Genomic DNA, 21,571 nt, shown 5'->3' with positions numbered 1-21,571 from the left:
CTAGGAAATAATTGTCTGATAGTTTAATTGGTATGGCACTAAATAAGTAAATTAATTTAGGTAGAATTGTCATTTTTATTATATTAGCACAGCCTACCCATGAGCAACTAATGTTTTTCCACTTACTTAAATCTGACTTTATTTGTGCAAAAAGTGTCTTGTAATTGTGTTCATATAATCCCTGGGTTTGTTTTAGCAGGTAAACTCCTAAGTATTTTATACTGTCTACCCTAGCTTTAAATGGGATTTCTCTTTCTATCTCTTGCTGTTGGACTTTGTTGCTAATATATAGGAATGCAGAAGATTTGTGTGGGTTTATTTTGTAACCTGCAACTTTGCCAAAGTTGTTTATTATTTCAAGTAATTTTTTACTTGAATCTCTGGGATTCTCTAAGTAGATCATCATATCATCTGCAAAGAGTGATAACTTAGTTTCTTCTTTGGCTATTCTTATTCCTTCAATATCTTTATCTTGTCTAATTGCTACAGCTAACATTTCTAGTACCATATTGAATAATAGTGGTGATAATGGACATCCTTGTTTCACCCCTGATCTTATTGGGAATGCATCTAGCTTATCCCCATTGCATATAATGCTTGCTGAAGGTTTTAGATAGATACTGCTTATTATTTTATGGAAAGTTCCCTTTATTCCTACGTTCTCCAGTGTTTTTAGTAGGAATGGGTATTGTATTTTGTCAAAAGCTTTTTCTGCATCTATTGAGATAATCATGTGGTTTTTGTTAGCTTTGTTGTTGATGTGATCGATAATGCTAATAGTTTTCCTAATATTGAACCGGCCCTGTAATCCTGGTATGAATCCTACCTGATCATAATGTATTAATCTTGTGATAAGATGCTGTATTCATTTTGCTAAAATCTTATTTAAAATTTTTGCATCTATATTCATTAGGGAAATTGGTCTATAATTTTCTTTCTCTGTTTTGTCTCTTCCTGGTTTGGGTATCAAAACCATATTTGTATCATAGAAAGAATTTGGGAGGACTCCTTCTTCCCCAATTTTCAAAAATAGTCTACATAGTATTGGAATTAACTGTTCTTTAAATGTTTGATAGAATTCACTTGTGAATCCATCTGGCCCTGGAGATTTTTTCCTAGGGAGTTCATTGATGGCTTGTTCAATTTCTTTTTCTGAGATGGGGTTGTTTAAGTATTCAACTTCCTCTTCTGTTAATCTGGGCAATTTGTATTTTTTAAAATATTCATTCATCTCGTTTAGATTATCGAATTTGTGGGCATAAAGTTGGGCAAAGTAGTTTCTAATTATTGTTTTAATTTCCTCCTCATTGGAGGTGAGTTCACCCCTTTCATTTTTAATATTAGTAATTTGATTTTCTTCTTTCTTTTTTTAAATCAGATTGACCAAAGGTTTATCAATTTTATTAGTTTTTTCATAAAACCAACTATTGGTTTTATTTATTAATTCAATAGTTTTCTTAATTTCAATTTTATTAATCTCTCCTTTGGTTTTCAGTATTTCTAATTTGGTATTTACTTGGGGATTTTCAATTTGTTCTTTTTCTAGCTTTTTCAACTGCAAGCCCAAGTCATTGATCTCCTCTTTCTCTATTTTATTTATGTAAGCATTCAAAGATATAAAACTTCCCCTAATAACTGCTTTTGCAGTACCCCATAAGATTTGGTATGTTGTCTCACTATTGTCATTCTCTTGAATGAAATTGTTGATTGTTTCTATGATTTCTTCTTTAACCCAACCCTTCTTTAGAATTAGATTATTTAGTTTCCAATTGATTTTTGGTTTCTCTTTCCATGGCCTTTTATTACATGTAATTTTTAATGCATTATGATCTGAGAAGGATGCATTGATTATCTCTACCTTTCTGCACTGGATTGTGAGATTTTTATGTCCTAGTACATGGTCAATTTTTGTAAAGGTTCCATGTACCGCTGAGAAAAAGGTATATTCCTTTCTATTCCCATTTAATTTTCTCCAAAGATCTATCATATCTACCTTATCCAGAGTTTTGTTTACCTCCTTAACCTCTTTCTTGTTTATTTTGAGGTTAGATTTATTGAGTTCAGAGAGGGGGAGGTTGAGGTCCCCCACTAGTATAGTTTTGCTGTCAATTTCTTCCTTCAACTCCCCCAACCTCTCCTCTAAGAATTTGGATGCTATGCCACTTGGAGCATACATGTTTAGTAATGATATTGCTTCATTGTCTATGGTGCCTTTTAGCAGGATATAGTTTCCATCCTTATCCCTTTTGATTAGATCTATTTCTGCTTTTGCTTTGTCTGAGATTAGGATTGCTACTCCTGCCTTTCTTACATGAGCTGAAGCACAATATATTCTGCTCCATCCTTTGACCTTTATCCTATGTGTATCCCCCCGTTTCAAATGTGTTTCTTGTAAGCAGCATATTGTTGGATTATGGCTTTTAATCCATTCTGCTATCCGTCTCTGTTTTATGGGAGAGTTCATTCCATTCACATTCACAGTTATGATTACAATCTGTGTATTTCCCTCCATCCTCTTTCCCACCATTTGTGCTTTTAGTTCTCCCATCTCCCTTCCCCTCCTCAATAGTATTCACTTTTCTCCCCCTCCTCCTGCAGCCTTCCCCTCCTTCTTTTAGCCCCCCTCCCTTTTACTCCCCTTTACTCTTATTGCTTCTTCCCTCCCTTTTAGCCTCCCTCCCCTTTCTTCCCCCTTCCCCTCCTACTACCTATAGAGCTAGTTAGGATTATCTACTTAAGATTATTGTTCCCTCTTTTAAACAAATCAGATGAGAGTACCTCTCAAACAATGCTCATCTCCCTCCCCTCCTTCCCTCTACTATAGTTGTGTACTTCTTCCTGTGATGTAATTTGCAATTTTCTGCTTCCTCCTTTTCACACCTGCTATTACAATCCCTTCTCATACTTAAATCATATTTTTGACATGACATCATTTACTTTATACATGTATATCCCTTTTATCATAATAGCTGCACAGTTCTCAAGATTAACAGGTATCATCTTCCCTTATAGGGAGGTAAACAGTTTGCCCTAATTAAGTAACAAGTTTTTGTTTGTGTTTTTCCCCCCTGTTTACCTTTTTGTGATTCTCTTGAGACCTGCATTTGAAGATCAAATTGTCTATTGAGTTCTGGTGTTTTGGTCAGGAAGCTCTGGAAATCCCTTATTTTGTTGAATGACTTTCTCCTTGCCTGAAATGTTATGCTGAACTTTGCTGGGTAGTTGATCCTTGGTTGAAGTCCCAACTCCTTTGCCTTACGGAATATTGGGTTCCAATTCTTTCGATCTTTTAATGTAGAAGCTGCAAGGTCCTGTGTGATCCTGACTGTATGTCCTTGATATTTGAATTGTTTCTTTCTGGCTGCTTGTAGTATTTTCTCCTTCACTTGATATTTCTGCAATTTGGCAACGATATTTCTTTTTTTTTTTTTTTTTTTATTAATTTTTTTATTTTTTTTAATGTTTAACAATCACTGCCATACAATTGCGATTTTATCCCTCCCCACCCACCCCCCACTACCTCCCTCCCTCCCCACGACTGCATACAATTCTGTATAGATTCTACATATACTTTCCTATTGAGTATATTTTCACTATCGTCATGCTATGTAGTCAGACTAAGATAAATGAAAGAATCCGTATAACAAATCAGAACATGATACACAAACAGATACACATACACAAACATGATCTGCTACATTATGTGAGTGACTTCCATATTTCTCTCTCTGAGTGTGGAAGGCTTTTTGCCTTGAGGTCCACCATTGGGATTTTTTTTTTTTTTTCAGAAGTTCTTGTGTTATTACAAAAATCTAAGTCTACCAGAAAAAACTCTCACACACTGTGGTTGTTGCTGTGCATAAAGTTCTCCTGGTTCTGCTCCTTTCACTCAGCATCAGGTCATATAAGTCCTTCCAGGCCTCTCTGAAGTCTTCTTGTTCATCATTTCTTATGGCACAATAGTACTCCATTACATTCATATACCATAATTTATTCAGCCATTCCCCAATTGATGGACATCCCCTTGACTTCCAGTTTTTGGCAACTACATAGAGTGCTGCTATAAATATTTTTGTACATGTGGGACCCTTTCCCATTTTTATGATCTCTTGGGGATATAGTCCTAGTAGCGATATTGCTGGGTCAAAGGGTATGCACATTTTTGTAGCCCTTTGGGCATAGTTCCAAATTGCTCTCCAGAATGGTTGGATGCGCTCACAGCTCCACCAACAATGAATTAGTGTTCCAACTCTCCCACATCCTCTCCAGCATTTATCATTTTCTTGTTCTGTCATGTTTGCCAATCTTATAGGTGTGATGTGGTACCTCAGAGTTGTTTTGATTTGCATCTCTCTAACCAATAGTGATTTAGAGCATTTTTTCATATGATTATAGATAGCTTTAATTTCTTCCTCTGAAAATTGCCTGTTCATATCCTTTGACCATTTATCAATTGGGGAATGACTTGTATGATTATACATTTGGGTCAGTTCTCTATATATTCTAGAAATGAGGCCTTTATCCCCGAGCTTAGCTGTAAAAATTTTTTCCCAATTTACTACATCCCTCCGGATTTTGGTTGCATTGGGTTTGGTTGTGCAAAAACTTCTCAGTTTAATGTACTCAAAGTTATCCATTTTGCATTTCATAATGCATTCTATCTCTTCTTTAGTAAAGAATTCTTCCCTTCTCCATAGATCTGATAAATACACTATTCCGGCAACGATATTTCTTGGGGTTTTGAGTTTGGGATCCCTTTCGGGAGGGGAATGGTGGATTCTTTCGATGACTATTTTGCCCTCTGAGTCTAGTACTTCTGGGCAGTTTTCCTTGATTTCCTGGAAGATATTGTCCAGACTCTTTTCTTCATCATGGGTTTCTGGCAGGCCAATAATTCTTAAATTTTCTCTCCTGGATCTATTTTCCAGGTCAGTTGTTTTTCCAATTAAATATTTTACATTTTCTTCTATCTTTTCATTCTTTAGATTTTGTTTGACTGATTCTTGTTGCCTCATTGAGTCATTAGTTTCTACTTGCCCAATTCTAATCTTCATCGTATTGTTTTCTTCAGTTAACTTTTGCATCTCCTTTTCCATCTGACTAATTTTTCCCTTTAAGGAGCTATTTTCTCCATTTAATTTTTGTACTTCTTTTTCCATTCGACCAATTTTCCCAGTTAGGTTTTGGGTTTCCTTTTCCATCTGATCAATTTTCCCAATTAGGTTTTGGGTTTCCTTTTCCATTTGATTAGCTCTTCCTTTTAGGGAATTATTCTCTCCAGTTAATTTTTGAACTTCCTTTTCCATTTCTTCAATTTTCTTTTTCAGGGTGATGTTCTCATCAGTGAATTCTTTTTTTATAGTTTTAAAATCATTGGCCAGTTTTTCTTTTATATCCTTCTTCAGATGTTCCAGGTAATCTAGTTGTGCTTGGGAGAAATTCATAGTCCCATCTGAGGTTTCAGATGGAAGTACAGTCTCAGCTCTGACCTCTTTGGTGTTTGTGTTTTGGTCCTTATCCCCATAGAAAGATTCTATGGTTTTTTCACTTTTCGTCTGCTTTTTCCAGTTCATGATGTTGGCTGAGTGTTGTAGCTTCTGGTTCTTTCAGTCAGAAGGTACAGAACTTTGTGTTGAGCTGATGTGTGAAGAAGCTAAAAGCAGGTTTTTGTTTTTTGTTTCCCAGATTAACCCTGGGGTTAGCCTGTTAAGTGTGTGGGAGGAGTGGTCTGGTCACAGGAGATCTCCTCAGTTGAACTGAGGCAAAGGCAAGCTCAGGGGATGGTGGTCCCAGCTTCTCTATTGTCTTCCCTTTTCCCCTGGAGGGCTGAGGCATGCCTAGATGCTAATGCGTGTTCCCACACCTCCTGGGGCTCATCTCCCAGCGCTGAGGCTTGCCTGGGTCTCAGTGCGAGTTTTCTCTGCCCTGGGTCCTCTGTCCTTCCGGATCGCCTCCGCCACAGTAGGAAGAATCCCCCTTTGCTATTTTCCTAGCCTCTGGTGTTATGAGACTATTTGCCCCCTTCTGCTGTTCCCGCTGATCCAGGATTTTTCTGGGGAAATATTTTATGGTTCTTTCATGGACATCAGCGGGGAGGAGAGAGCATTTACTGATCACTCCGCCATCCTGGCTCCCGGAAGTTCAAGTAGGTGACTTACCGAAGTTTAATCTTCAGGCTGAAGGTCTCAGGAGCTGCTGCGCTGATATCTGGCTCTCAGCGGCTCTCACCGGCTCGGTTTGGCTGGTCTCCTGCTCCGCTGGTTCTGTCCGCAGCTCTCAGGCTTCTCAGGTCCCTTCCACCCCGCTGTGCTGACTGCGCTGCACTGTGTGCTGGGGGCTCACCCCCGCGGAACAGATCCTTCCCGTGGACCTAACCTGGGCTCCGAATCTGTCAAAGTCTGTCACCCACTGGATTCTGCACCTCCAAAGTTTCGTCAGATTCCCCTTTCAGAGGTATCCAGAGGAATTTGTCCAGGAGCTTAGGTGAGTCGTTGCTTTCGCTCCGCCATCTTGGCTCCGCTGTCTTTGTAATTTGTAATTTCAACATCTAGAACAATGCCTTGTTCAAAATAGGTGTATGACAAATGTCTGTTGAATTATATTAAAACATGCATTTAAGGTTAAGTGATTAGTTCAATTCAAAAAACATTTATTAAGCATCTACTACATGCAGAACACTATACTAAGTATCGGCAAAGATTCAAAAATTCAATAAGACTATACCTGCCTTAAGGGAAATTACATTGCAATATGCAAATAACTCAAAATGTACACATAAAATAACCATAGAATGAGTGTGATGTCCTTCTCTATATCCTCACCTGTTTAAAGTCTTCTTTCAAGGTCCAGCTCACATGTCATATACCTTCCATGAATAGTCTATATTTAACCAACCTCTATTTTTTAACACCCCCCTTCTTCTCTATTTAGATTTCTCCAGTTGCACTTATAAAATTTATGTTTTAGTTATTTATTTATCTTATCTTCCTTGAGAGAGGCTATTGTATCTCATTTCATCTTATTTTATCTGTATGACCTAGTACAGTCTATCCAGTGCTTCTCAAACTTTTTTCCACTCAGGATCTCTTTTCCCGTTTTTGCAGTGATGGTTAGCATTGAGTGGTCTAAGGGCATGCGCAGTGCAAAGTGCTCTTGCTTTGTGTTCAGAACCAAGACTGCAATGAAGTTGCAATACCACACAGGCAAGAGCTATCAGAAACACCTTGGTTTCATTATGCATTTGATTTTTAATTAAGTTTTGGTCTTTGCATGTTCAGAAACCTTTTACTGTTGCCAAATTTTTTTGCTACCCCACATGGAGTTGGGAGCCATAGTTTAAGAAGCTCTGATGTGGAAATAGTAGGAACTTAATACAGTTTTGCTGAATTAAATTCAATCAATCAACAAATATATATTAGGTACCTACAATGTACTGGGTGCTGGGGGGGCGGAGCCAAGATGACGGAGTAGAAAGACGCACATACACATAGCTCTGAACCCACAACCCATAGAACATCTACAAGAAAGTAACTCACGGCGAATTCTGCACCCAGAGGCCACAGAACATTGGAGCGAGGGAGATTTCTGTTCCAGAGAGACCTGCAAACCTCTAGCAAAAGGTTCTTCGCGCCACAGACTGGGCGCCGGGACTGGGAGCTGAGTACAGCCCTGCCGTGGCCGCAGCACCGAGAGGAAAAGATCCGAGCGGGCTTCAGGGACGGAATCTCCAGCGGCCACGCGGGTCCCTCCAACCACAGGTGACGGGGGTCAGTGAGAGGGTCTCTTTGGCGGGTCAAGAGGAGAGTGGGGTGCCCCCATGGCTCAGGCCCCCTCGGGAGGAAACAGCGGAGACGGGAGCAGACCAAGGCTCCCCAAGCAGACAGGAGCCTGGATCCATTGCTGAAGGTCTCTGCATAAACCCCCTGAGGGAACTGAGCCTGTGAGGCGGCCCTGCCCCCACCTGAGCACCTGAACTTAATCACACACTGAATAGCAGCCCTGCCCCCGCCAAAAGCCCTGAGGCTGGCAAGCAGCATTTGAATCTCAAACCCCAAGCACTGGCTGGGAGGATCCGTAGGCGAAGTGGGTGTGAAGAGAATATTCAGAAGTCAAATCACTGGCTGGGAAAATGCCCAGAAAAGGGAAAAGAAATAAGACTATAGAAGGTTACTTTCTTGGGGAACAGGCATCTCCTCCCTTCCCTTCTGATGAGGAAGAACAATGCTTACCATCAGGCAAAGACACAGAAGTCAAGACCTCTATATCCCAGCCCACTCAATGGGCTCAGGCCATAGAAGGGCTCATAGAAAATCAAGTTAGAGAGGTGGAAGAAAAGCTGGGAAGAGAAATGAGAGACATGCAGTCAAAGCATGAACAGCAGATCAGCTTCCTGCTAAAGGAGACCCAAAAAAATGCTGAAGAAAATAACACCTTGAAAAATAGGCTAACTCAATTGGCAAAAGAGGTTCAAGAAGCCAATGAGGAGAAGAATGCTTTCAAAAGCAGAATTAGCCAGATGGAAAAGGAGATTCAAAAGCTCACTGAAGAAAATAATTCCTTCAAAATTAGAATGGAACAGATGGAGGCTAATGACTTTATGAGAAACCAAGAAATCACAAAACAAAACCAAAAGAATGAAAAAATGGAAGATAATGTGAAATACCTCATTGGAAAAACAACTGGCCTGGAGAATAGATCTAGGAGAGACAATTTAAAAATTATGGGCCTACCTGAAAGCCAGGATCAAAAAAAGAGCCTAGACATCATCTTTCATGAAATTATCAAGGAAAACTGCCCTGAGATTCTAGAACCAGAGGGCAAAATAAGTATTCAAGGAATCCACAGATCACCGCCTGAAAGAGTTCCAAAAAGAGAAACTCCTAGGAACATTGTGGCCAAATTCCAGAGTTCCCAGATCAAGGAGAAAATATTGCAAGCAGCTAGAAAGAAACAATTCAAGTATTGTGGAAATACAATCAGGATAACACAAGATCTAGCAGCTTCCACATTAAGGGATCGAAGGGCATGGAATAGGATATTCCAGAAGTCAAAGGAACTAGGACTAAAACCAAGAATCACCTACCCAGCAAAACTGAATATAATACTTCAGGGGAAAAATTGGTCTTTCAATGAAATAGAGGACTTTCAAGCATTCTTGATGAAAAGACCAGAGCTGAAAAGAAAATTTGACTTTCAAACACAAGAATGAAGAGAAGCATGAAAAAGTAAATAGCAAAGAGAAATCATAAGGGACTTTACAAAAGTTGAACTGTTTACATTCCTACATGGAAAGATAATATTTGTAACTCTTGAAACTATTCAGCATCTGGGTACAGGGTGGGATAACACACACACACATAGAGACAGAGTGCACAGAGTGAACTGAAGAGGAGGGGATCATATCTTAAAAAAAAAAATGAAATCAAGCAGTGAGAGAGAAATATATTGGGAGGAGAAAGGGAGAAATGGAATGGGGCAAATTATCTCTCATAAAAGAGGGAAGCAAAAGACTTTTTAGTGAAGGGAAAAAGAGGGGAGGTGAGAGAAAAACATGAAGTTTACTCCCATCACATTCTACTAAAGGAAGGAATAAAATGCACAGTCATTTTGGTATGAAAACCTATCTTACAATACAGGAAAGTGGGGGATAAGGGGATAAGCAGGGTGGGGGGATGATGGAAGGGAGGGCACGGGGAGGAGGGAGCAATTTGAGGTCAACACTCATGGGGAGGGTCAGGATCAAAAGAGAGAACAGAAGTAATAAGGGACAGGATAGGATGGAGGGAAATATAATTAGTTCTTACACAACACTACTATTATGGAAGTCATTTGCAAAACTACACAGATCTGGCCTATATTGAATTGCTTGCCTTTCAAAGGGAAGGGGTGGGGAGGGAGGGAGGGCAGATTGGCAGACAGAGGCAATTAGAATGCTCGGTGTTTTGGGGTGGGGGGAGGGGACAAAAGGGGAGAAAATGTGGAACCCAAAATTTTGTGAAAATGAATGTTAAAAGTTAAATAAATTAATAAAAAAATGTACTGGGTGCTGGTGATGGGGTACTTGGGTGCATGTGCTTGGACCCCAATTCTAAAATCACATTTCTCTTTAAAAATCACATTTCTCGGGGGAGGAGCCAAGATGGCAGAATAGAAAGATACACAGACGCTTACCTCTTACCCCACAGCCCATAAAACACCTGTAAAGAAGAACTCTCAACAAATTCTAGAGCAGCAGAAGCCACAGAAAAATGGAGTGGAGGAGATTTCTGTTCCAGAGAGATCTGAAAAACCAACGGGAAAGGTCTGTTATGCACCAGACCCAGAGCAGAGCCCAGCTTGCCTTGTACACATAGCACCGAGAGGAGCAGATCCAAGCAGGCTTCAGGGACAGAATCTCCAGCAGGCAGTGCAGGTCCCTCAACCCACAGGCGCCAAAGGTCAGTGAGAGGGTCTTTTCAGCTGGCCGAGAGGGGCACGGAGTGTCCCCATGACTCAGGCCCCCTCGGGAGGCAGCAACAGAGGCAGCAGCAGACAGGGGCTCCCAAAGCAGGCAGGAGCCCAGATCCATTTTTGAAGGTCTTCTCGTAAACCCCTTGAGAGAACTGAACCCTGTGTGGTGGCCTTGCCCCGACCTGAGCAGCTGAACTTAATCTCACACTGAATAGCAGCCCCACCCATGCTGAAAGCCCCTAAGGCTTGGGGGCAGCATTTGAATCTCAGCCCCCAAGTGCTGGCTGGGTGGAACTGGAGGTGAGGTGGTTGTGGAGAGGAAACTCAGAAGTCAAGTAACTGGCTAGGAAAATGCCCAGAAAAGGGAAAAAAAATAAGACCATAGAAGGTTACTTTCTTGGGGAACAGGTGTCTCCCCCCATCCTTTCAGATGAGGAAAAACAAGGCATACTATCAGAGGAAGTCAAGGCCCCTGCCTCCAAAGGGGACTTAAACTTGGCTCCGGCAATAGAAGACCTTAAAAAACAAGTTAGCAGCTTACTAAAGGAAAACCAAAAAATGCTGAGGAAAATGACAACTTTAAAAAGAGGCTAACTCAATTGGAAAAAGAGGTTCAAAAAGCCAATGAGAAGGAGGTTTTAAAAAGCAGAATTAGCCAAATGGAGGAGAAGGTTCAAAAGCTCACTGAACAAAATAATTCCTTGAAAGAGAGAATTGAGTCCAGGGAAACGAATGACTATGAGTTAAACCAAGAAGTTAGTAAACAAAACCAAAAATTTGAAAAAATAGAAGATGAGGTGAAAGAACTCATTGGAAAAACAACTGACCTGGAAAATAGATCCAGGAGAAATAATTTAAAAATTATTGGACTACCTGAAAGCCATGAACAAAAAAAGAGCCTAGACATTATCTTCCATGGAATTATCAAGGAAAACTGCCCTGATGTTATAGAATCAGAGGCCAAAATGGATATTGAAAGAATTCATCGTTCACCTCCTGAAAGAAACCCTAAAAGAGAAACTCCTAGTTATATTGTGGCCAAATTTCAGAGTTCCCAGATCAAGGAGAAAATACTGCAAGCAGTTAGAAAGAAACAATTTGAGTAATGTGGAAATACAATCAGGATAACACAGGACCTGGCAGCTTCAACATTAAGGGATCAAAGGGCTTGGAGTGGGATATTTCAGAAGTCAAAGGAACTGGGATTGAAGCCAAGAATCACCTACCCAGCATATCTGAATATAATACTTCAAGGGAAAAAATGGTCATTCAGTGATATAGTCGAATTTCAAGATTTCATGTTGAGGAAAAGACCAGATCTGTATTTAAAAATTTGACTTCCCAAGACAAGAATCAAGACAAAACATGAAAAGGTAAATAGAAAAGAAAAATCATAAAAGACTTTCTAGAGCTGAACTATTTACATTACTACATGGAAAGAAAATATTTTTAAATCTTGAATCTTTTCTCACTATTTGGGTAGTTGGAGAGATTGTACATACACACACACATACACATAGATAGAAAAAGAGTACAGGGTGTGTTATTTCAGAAGAGATGATATCCACATTTACACACAAAAAAATAAAATATAATAAAAATTAAGAGATAAAGTAGGAAAATTCTGGGGAGAGAAAGGGAGTAATGGAATGGGGCAGGCTATAACTCATAAAAGAGATAAGAAAAGTCTTATTCAATGGAGGAGATAAGGGAGAAGGGGTGGGGAATAAAGCTACTCTCCCCATGTGTGGCTGAAGGAGGGAATAACATGCTCACTAAATTTGATATGAAAATTTATATACACCACAGGAAAGTAGGAGAGGAGGAGACAAGTGAAGCAAGGGGCATGTTAGAAGGGAGGACAAATGGGAGAAGGGAGTCACTAGAAATAAACACTTTTGAGAAGGGACAAGGTCAATTGTAGGGGGAAAAATAAGGGGGGATAGGGTAGGTCAGAAGGCAATATAATTAGTATTACACAACATGATTACTATGGAAGTCTTCTGCAAAACAACACATATTTAGTCTGTATTGAATTGCTTCCCTTCTCAGTTGGGCTGGGGAGGGGGGGGGAGGGAGAGAAGTTGGAATTCAAAGTATTAGAAATGAATGTTGAGAATTTTTATTGCATATAATCAGGAAATAAGAACTACAGGGATAGGGGTATGGAAATTCATCTTGCCCTGCAAGATAAGAGAGAAGATGGGGAAAGGAGAGGGGTGGGATGTGATGGAGGGGAGGGTACATTGAGGGAAGGAGTAATCAGAAAGCAAGGTATTAAGAAGCAGGGGGAGGGGAGTGATGGGGAGAAAAATTGGACATGTTACAAAGTGAGGTGAAAGCAATTAGTATTAAAACAATAGACTGAATTAATTACTGAGAATCAATCAATGACATCTTTAGTTTGGAGAAAAGGATTTCAGTCTAAATTTCCAAGAGGAAGATAACCTCAGGTAAAATTTGGCATTGATGGAAAAGTCAAGGTTTTATTGGTAAATTAGATTATATGATTGCCATTTAATCAGGAACTAGAACAGGTATAGAAAGACATGTAAGCCACTTAAGACTTGCCTCAAAAGATGTTCCTTAGCCATAGTGAAACTATAATCATATTTGAAACCTGGCTATTGGAACTTGCCATTTTTAGATGCTATGGGACTATTAAGGGACTGTTCTTCTGAGTCTAACTCCAGGTATGGGAAGCAAGAAAGGCGATCTGAGCCTCCAATACATGATGCCAGTAAGCTGATGAGATGCTGGTATGAACTGCATAGGTGATCTCAAGGGAAGGGTGGGAGAGCGGATGTTCAGCCTGGGCTGAGGTAGGATTCTCCTGACTCAATTTCCCCACTGACACCTGGCAGACTTTAAGCCTGACTGAATGCAAGTGGATAATCTAATTCTGCCTGGGGTTTGACATGAAGTTGGGGAGATATTGTATCCCTGCAATGTCCTTACTATTGGCAGCAATTTCCTATAGCCAAAAGGTTTGTAAGCTTAATACCAGATCTATTCAATTATAGATTACAGGTAGGGGAAGATCCGAGGTTGTCTAAAATTAAGCTATCAGGCATAGGACTTTAGACCAACAACATTAAGTTAGGGTCCTTTAATTCTTAGTAACACTGTGGAGACAATTAGGTCAAGAGCTTATGAAATTAGCAACATAAATATTATCTGTGTCTCAGTTAATGTTTAAAAAAAAAAATTCTTTTGTGGTCCATATTGTAAATGTTCTAAAAAGATGTATCACCTGACCAAAAGTATGAATTGCTTTATCTGTTATAAACTGTGTTAAAAATAAATAAATAAATAAATAAATAAATAAATAAATAAATAAATAAATAAAAATAAAAAAATAAAAACCACATTTCTCCCTAGCCTATCCCAGGAAGTTTCTCCCAGCCCAAGGACACAGCCTACTCAGGAACAACCGTTTTCTCCTTTCCTGATACAGCAGCCAGCTGCACCTATTGAATTTATTAGTCTGAACCAGCTGTGTACTGGCTGAATGAGCTGTGCACTGGGTCATAATGACATTTACCACTCACTGACCAATCATATGTATCCTAGTCTTATGTATCCCTTACATTATCTTGTCTAACCAGATGAGAGCAGCCTATTATTCCTAAGTCAATCTTGACTTAGGGACATTTCAGGCCTAAAACCACACCTCTATGTAGCTCCCCCATCCCCTGCACAAAGATACCAAAAGTGCATGTTCCTTTAAGAACTAACCACTCCTTACCCACTCCCTAATCCCACCCTGAATCACCTAATTAGCATGTTTGGCACATGTTATACTGTAGAATATTCTATATAAACTTTACCTGTACCCCTCTGAGGTTGCAGTTTCCCTAAGAACTCTTGCCTGCTGAAAAGCATAATAAATCTTTACCTTGACCTCAACAATGTTTGAGTCTTCGAATTCATTCCAGGTGAGCTGTCCCTGGTACTTGTTCTTTGTGGGGGTCTCACCTCCCCCCTTCCAGCCCTCATCATTGGGATAACAATTCAAATGTGAGGATAGTCCCTGACTTCAAGCTTATCTCCTATTAAGGGAATACAATATGTTCACAGATAAGTAAATATAGGATATAAACAAAATAAATACCCAGTGATTTTATGGGGAATTAACAACTGTAGGAATTAGGAAAGGGCTATTGAAGGAGGTGGCACCTGAGCTGAGCCTTCAAGGAAATTTTAGGTATTACAAAAGGTAAATGATATAGCAAGAATATTAACATGGGCCCTACTTAACTCTAAAACTCCTTGCTACTCTAGGCTCAATATGTGAAGATGATTTACTATTACCATAATTACACAAATGGGGCAGAAGATCCCAACTAGGGTATTCTATACCAAATTCACAAAGCAGGAACAAGAAATCAAATAAATAAAACATTTAATTAAGACAGAATTGCAAAGTAAATAAGAAAAAGCAAGTAATAAAGTCATTCTCAGTCTCTCAAACAGAAAGGGGAAGAATTGCTCCCCAGGAAACTTATAATCTTAGGGAAGGAAAAGCCACATCATAATTGAAACAGTTCTCACTTCCCTGACTGGAAGCAACTATACCTATCTGCATCTCATATTCTCCACCCCCCATAGATCCCTGGGTGTGATTCCAGGTCTTCATGCTACTCTCCCCTCTATTCCACTTCCTAGGTGTCATCTTCTGAAGCTCTACCTTTGTAGCCATCTTTCCTCTACTTCTGAAGCAGCATCTGGAAACTTCTCCACTTAGCAGCTGCTACCTTCTGCTGGAACTATCTGCTGCTAGTGCTTCATCAGGAGGAATGTTATTGCTCTTTTGTAAGTCTGTCATGAGCCATTAGCAACACATTTTCAACTCTTCTGTTAGAAATATCTATACCATACTTTGAGGACACACCAAATTGGTGCTCAGGTAGACCTCAAGGCCTTCCTTACTAATTCCCCTCTCTCAAAAAGGTCCCAGAGTTTCATTCCCAGCTGAATAAGGAAAAGTAAATTCCTTTCCCTTCCTCTGAGTGAAGACAACGTGTCCTAGCCCCATAAAATCTACAATCCTCATTGAGTCTTTCTTAACCTGCAGATAAATGAATACAACAATTTTCATTTGCCCTTTCAACTCTCATCATGACCCTGGCCATGCAAATTTCCCAGATATTTCAATACTATTCAAGGAAGTACTTAATTTCACTAGAGGAGAAGGGGGAAGAACTAAGTACTTTTGATCTACATTACTGACATCACTCCAAAAATTGCCTGTCTCTATTGCACGTATAACAAAGTTTTAGAACTGAAAGTTGAGTGTAGTCCAAGGAAGGAAAGATTTTTAACTGAGGGAGGATCATCTGTCTTACAACTTCTATATAATTAAAAAGATCGTTGAAAATTTTTTTTACTCTGTATAATATACAAAATGAGACAGGATACTTGGTATTCATAAAAGGAGAAGTGTTAACAGAAAAGTTGCCTCCACATCAGTTTTATTTTCCTCTGAACGTGAAACTCAACTGAGACTAAACAGGTCATCATTTAATACAAGACCCTACTTCCAAAGAAAATGTATTCAGAAGACTTGGCCCAGACCCAATCAATAAGTAGAGAAAGGTACTTGTATGCAGGAGCTGCCAACCTAAAGCTTTCTCTAAAATTGAAAAAGAAACCTAACTTTTACTCCATTGACTTATAGTGCAGAAACTAAAAATTATTTTAAAATATGGTGAAATATCAATGATTTATGAGCTGCCATAGAGTCAGTGTGTTTTACACTCTGGTGCTTCTCAAAGACACTCTTCCTTAGAAAATTGGGTGAGCTGGTCAGCTACTTGCTGTAAATGGCAGTGAGTGCACAGCCAAATGCTGTAATTATTTTAAATTGCTTTGCCATATAGACTGCACATTGATTGAACAAAACAGTATATCACCATGACCTATTTCTGACTGAGTAAGAGTCTCATTTAAGGCTGAAAAATTCAAAAGCTCCATTTTAGGAATCAGTTTAAAGAAATCTTGTGGAGAGAACTAAAAAAAGGTGATAAATATATTAAACAAAAAATTAAATTATATCAATAATACTAACAGAAAAGAGGCAGCCTGATGTGGAATATAAACTGCCTTGCATATTGTAGGCATTTAACAAATATCTGTATAATTCAACTAAACTGAAAACAGTGGCAGGTTTAGAGACAGAAAGCAATGGATTTTTTTTTGCTTCTGTTTATATATTTATAGCACTTTAAGGTCTGCAAAATATCTCACAAATATTATATAGATATAAATATTATATATTAATATATTACAAATCTCATTTTATTTTATCCTCACAACAACCTTGCAAGGTTGATGTTATTATTATAGCCATTTTATGAATGAGGACCCTAAGTCAAACAAAAATTAAATGATTTGTCCAAGGTTGAACATGTGTTCTTAAATCCAGGTCCAATGCACTATCAACCATACCATCTATCTCAGACATTCAGTAGTTGGGAGATCCTTTCCACTCATTTAAATTTGTTGTGCCTAAGGCTTTAACCTAGACAGAATGTTCAACTGGAGGAAGTAGGAAATTCATCTTCCATCTTTGTGCCTTTGTGTGGATGTCCCTCATACCTAAAAGGCCAAGGTCTCCCATTGCATCCTGGGCCATCTCCAGTCATCCTGATGAATATCTGGTCACTGCATCTAGAGTGCTCAGGAGGAGAAAATGAGGCTGGTGACCTTGCACAGCCCTCCCTCACTCAAAACAGTGTCAAGCGCAAGTCATGTCATCATTTTTCTGATGTCATGGTCCTCTTTGAAAATGAAGGACGAATACACAACAACCATCAGGCCTAGAATTCCTTCCCTCCTCACCTCAACTTCATAGAATACATCTCCTCAAGAGGCATCTTCTGCAAAAAAGCCTTTCCTGTTACCCCAATTGCTTCTCTATTTTGTATTTATTTTGTATCTAATCTGCACGTTTATTCTATATTTACTTATATTTACTTTTAAATATTCTATATTTACTTATATATACATGCTGTCTCACTTGATAGAATGTAAACTCCTTGATAGTAGTCTTTATATTTGTATCCCATATCCTCAGAGTCAACCATATTGTCTGAGACAGTAGATTCTTAATGAGTTCTTGTTTGTTACTAAGGAAATCACAGATCCTACACATATTTGCACAATGACCAAAAAGTATTAATTTCATTTTGCAAAAATGAATTCAAAAAGCATTTATTAAGTGTTAACCTGTTCTATCCATAGCACTGTACTAGGTGTTTGGGAATATACAAAGTTTAGATAGGCTATGTTTTCTGTCATCATGGAACTTATGATCCGATAAGTAGATGATAGAAATATAATATAAAGTTACAATTATAACATAAAATCGTACATTGGTCGATAAGTGAATTGAAAGTCTATATCTATAATGCTGTCACCCACTTATATCTCTGCAAATGTATATATGAGAGGGAACAAGTGGTACACAATTCTGGTTACTGAAGTAGTAACAGAGAAAATTTAAAGTTTAAAATTAGAAGAGAGAAAGAAAATTGCCACTCTGGACATTTAGTCTGTTAATAAACCTATTATGTGTCAGGCACTGCGCTAAGTGCTGAAAACACAAAAAGAGGTAGCCCTTATGAAGAACAATTTTAATTTGAACTCAGCCGTTACACTTAGGAAAAAACAATAAATACTAGTCAAATACCATCTTTCTTCTTGTGGATCTACAATCTGAACATTGTGGGAATTCTTCTATTGGTACAAAGATAATTCTTATATGCTTCTCATTCTAAGTGTTTTTTATCTATGTCCTTCAGGGAATCTTCTATAGAAAATTCATCCAATATAGTAAGGTCTTCAACTAGGTCTTCTAGTATGTTATGGATATCAGTGCAACAATCATATGACAGTCTATATGTTTTATCTTGCTGTCTCTGTACCACTAGCTCTGTTGCTCTCTGGTAATATGTGTATTTGACAATGTCAGAAGATGCTAAGCTTACAGAAAAGAAGACTTAGTGGGGACATGATAGCTATATCTGGAATGCTGTTAGGATAGGAAAAAGATTAGATCATTCTTATAGGCTCCAGAAGCAGATTTAGTCATAATGTAAGGAAAAAATTTCTGACAACTCTAGCAATCCAAAAATGGAAGAATGGATGCCTTGTCAGGTGGTGAACCCCCTGTTATTGCCAGATTTCAAGCACAGGCTGGATGGTCATGTCTGATCGTTGTGGCAACAATCTTGGTCAGGTATGGGTTGGAATAAATGGTCTCTGAGGTTGCTTCCAACTCTGAGTTTCTGTTACTGTGCATTTTTTTCATGTCAGTTCTCATGGACAAGCCCCATCCTTGGAAATAGCACAGAATCATAGACTCTCAGAGATGAAAAGGACCTTATAGGAAACCTAGTCTGGCTCATAGCTAAAAAATAATCCCTTCTGCACATACAGATGGCCCTTGCATGAAGACCTCCAGTAACGAAGAACCAACTACCTATCAAGGAAGCCCATTCCACTTTTGGATGGCTCTACTTCTTGGAAATTTTTTTATTTACATCAAATCTAAATCTGTTTCTTTGCAATTTCCATTCATTGCTTTCAGGTCTACAATCTGGGACCCATCAGAGGAAGTCCATTCCCTCTTCATTTAACAATCCTTCAAATAATAAAACACAGTTGCAATTCATTCCCTGTCCTCCAAGTCTAGTGTTTTTGGTTTCTTCAAACAGTCTCCATATTTCATGATCTTGAGATCCTTTACTATTCTTCACTCTAGAAAAGAGACATGAAATTCATCTAGAATTGCCTGTTGTTGATGAAGCCATGCTGCCTTTTTTCTAGATCTCCACTCACCATTACTTTGAAAATACAAAGATTTTTTACCAAGAATTAAAGTCCATATCACTAACCTACAGTTTTCACTCCATTATCTTCCCTTTTTAGAAAAATCAACATTGTCTTTTTCCTATCCCATTATACCTCTACTATTTATCCTTGTCTATCATCTCTGAGTAATATGCTTCCTCATCAGTCCTCTGGAGAGCAGTCACTGTTCATGGCATTGATCAAAGTTCTTGAGTCTTTCAAAGTTCTTTTTCATTACAATGTTGTTACTGTATAAATTGTTCTCTTCAAACACTGTACACAGTAACAAGTAATATTGTAACAGTAATCAGCTGCAAAAGATTTAGATAATCAGAGCAATACAATGATTCATGACAATTCCAAAAAACATATGATGAAAAATGCTATCCACCTCTAGAGAGGGAACTGATGAACTCTGAGTACGGATTGAAGCTTACGTTTTTTCCACTTTCTTTTTCTGGCTTCCCCCTCCCCCCAACATGGTTAGTATGGAAATATGTTTTATATGATTTCATATGTAAAATGGGTATCATATTTCTTGTCTTTTCAGTGAGTAAGGGAAGAGGTAGAGGGAATTTTGAATTGACAATAAAATTTTAAAAATTTATTTTAAAAAATTATTCTCCTGGTTCTGCTCACTTAACTCTAAATCAGTTCATACAAATCTTTCCAGGTTTCTCTGAACTTCTCTTTTCTGCCTCTTTCAGGGCAAAAATATTCTATACACTATCATTTTTTTCAGCCATTCATAAATTATCGGGTAACCCTTTGTTTCCACTTCTTCACTAAGAAAAATAGTCATTATAAATATTTTTGTACATATGGTTCTTTTTCCTCATTCTTTGGTCTTTTTAGGGTATAGGCACACTTATCTCTTAAAAATCGAAGTCATTTGTTTAGTTCTCTGTGCATCAGTCTTCATAGGTAACTTCCCCTTTTCTTTCTTATCCTTTTTGACTTCTTTGTAGCCTTTGATACTGCCAATTGCTCTCTCCTCCTTGATAGTCTCTTCTCTCTGGATTTTTGTGAAACTGCTCTCTCTTGGTTCTTCTCCTACCTTTCTGATAGATATGGGTACAAATGGTGCCCTAAGGGTCAGTAAGGGTCACTTTCCCAGACTCTCTGAGAGGTTTGAGGCTCATTCTATAGCCCATCCTGTAACTTGAGTGTATCCTAATGCCCCTTCCCCCTTCTCTTGAAATACCATGCAACTTGTACCAAAAGGATTGCTTTTGTCCCCCTTATTCTCTGTTCCTTGTCATTCATCTTCCTCATCCTGTGTCATGTCAACTTATCCGTATCTTGCAAGCAACTACCTTCCTCACCTTGTTTGTACTTATCCTGTCCCTAAATCTCTAATCCCCATTAGAAACCCTAAAAATTACATCATCCTCCTACAGGATGTATAGCTTTCTGTCTATATAAGTCTGGTTCTTTTTTCTATATCAGTGCCTTTGTTCAGTTCCTTGCTAAATCTCAGGTCCATGAGCTTTTACATCAATAAAACTCCCATTGGCTAAAGAGGTCTAAGTAAATTCATTCACACCTGAACCAGTTCTCCCAACTCTGACCTCAATAATTACCACTCTTTTTCAGGTCATACTCATTGACCATGGATATCACCCAAGGCTCTCTCCTGGTTTTCCTCTATTCTTTTTCAGTCATGTTAGCTGGATCCAAGTCACATTCATTGACCATGAGTATCAACCAAGGTTCTCTCCTGAGTCCTCTTCTCTTGCCCCTCTATACCAGATATCAAATTTGCAGAATGCCCAAGTGGGGCCTAAACTAGATTAAAAATTAATTGAAAAATGTGTAACAAAATTTATAAAAATACAATAAAAGTGTTAATTTGTTTTCAACATATGGTCCACAGGGATCCTTTTCTGTTTGATTTTGATATGATTCTCTATACTATTTCGGTTGGTGATTTCATCACCCCACGTATTCACCTATCATTTCTGTCAAGATGATTACCATATTTATCCAGTTTTAATCTCTCTCTGGACCTCCAGTTTCACATCTCCAACTGCCTAAGGGACATTTTGAACTAGATATCTCCTACACATCTTGAGTTCAACATGTCTAAAACTGAACTCATTATCTTTCCCTGCAATCTCTCCTCTCCTCCTAACTTCTCTATTACTGTCAAGGGCACCACAAACCCCCCAAACACCTGGGCTCCCAAACGAGTCATTCTTAACTCCTTATTTTCTCTCACTTTCTCATCCAATCAATTGCCAAATCCTGTCATTTCTGCTTTTGT

This window comes from Notamacropus eugenii, chromosome 2 (genome assembly GCF_028372415.1).
Source record: "Notamacropus eugenii isolate mMacEug1 chromosome 2, mMacEug1.pri_v2, whole genome shotgun sequence".
Classification (NCBI taxonomy): domain Eukaryota; kingdom Metazoa; phylum Chordata; class Mammalia; order Diprotodontia; family Macropodidae; genus Notamacropus; species Notamacropus eugenii.
Note: the sequence above shows the minus strand (reverse complement) of the source record.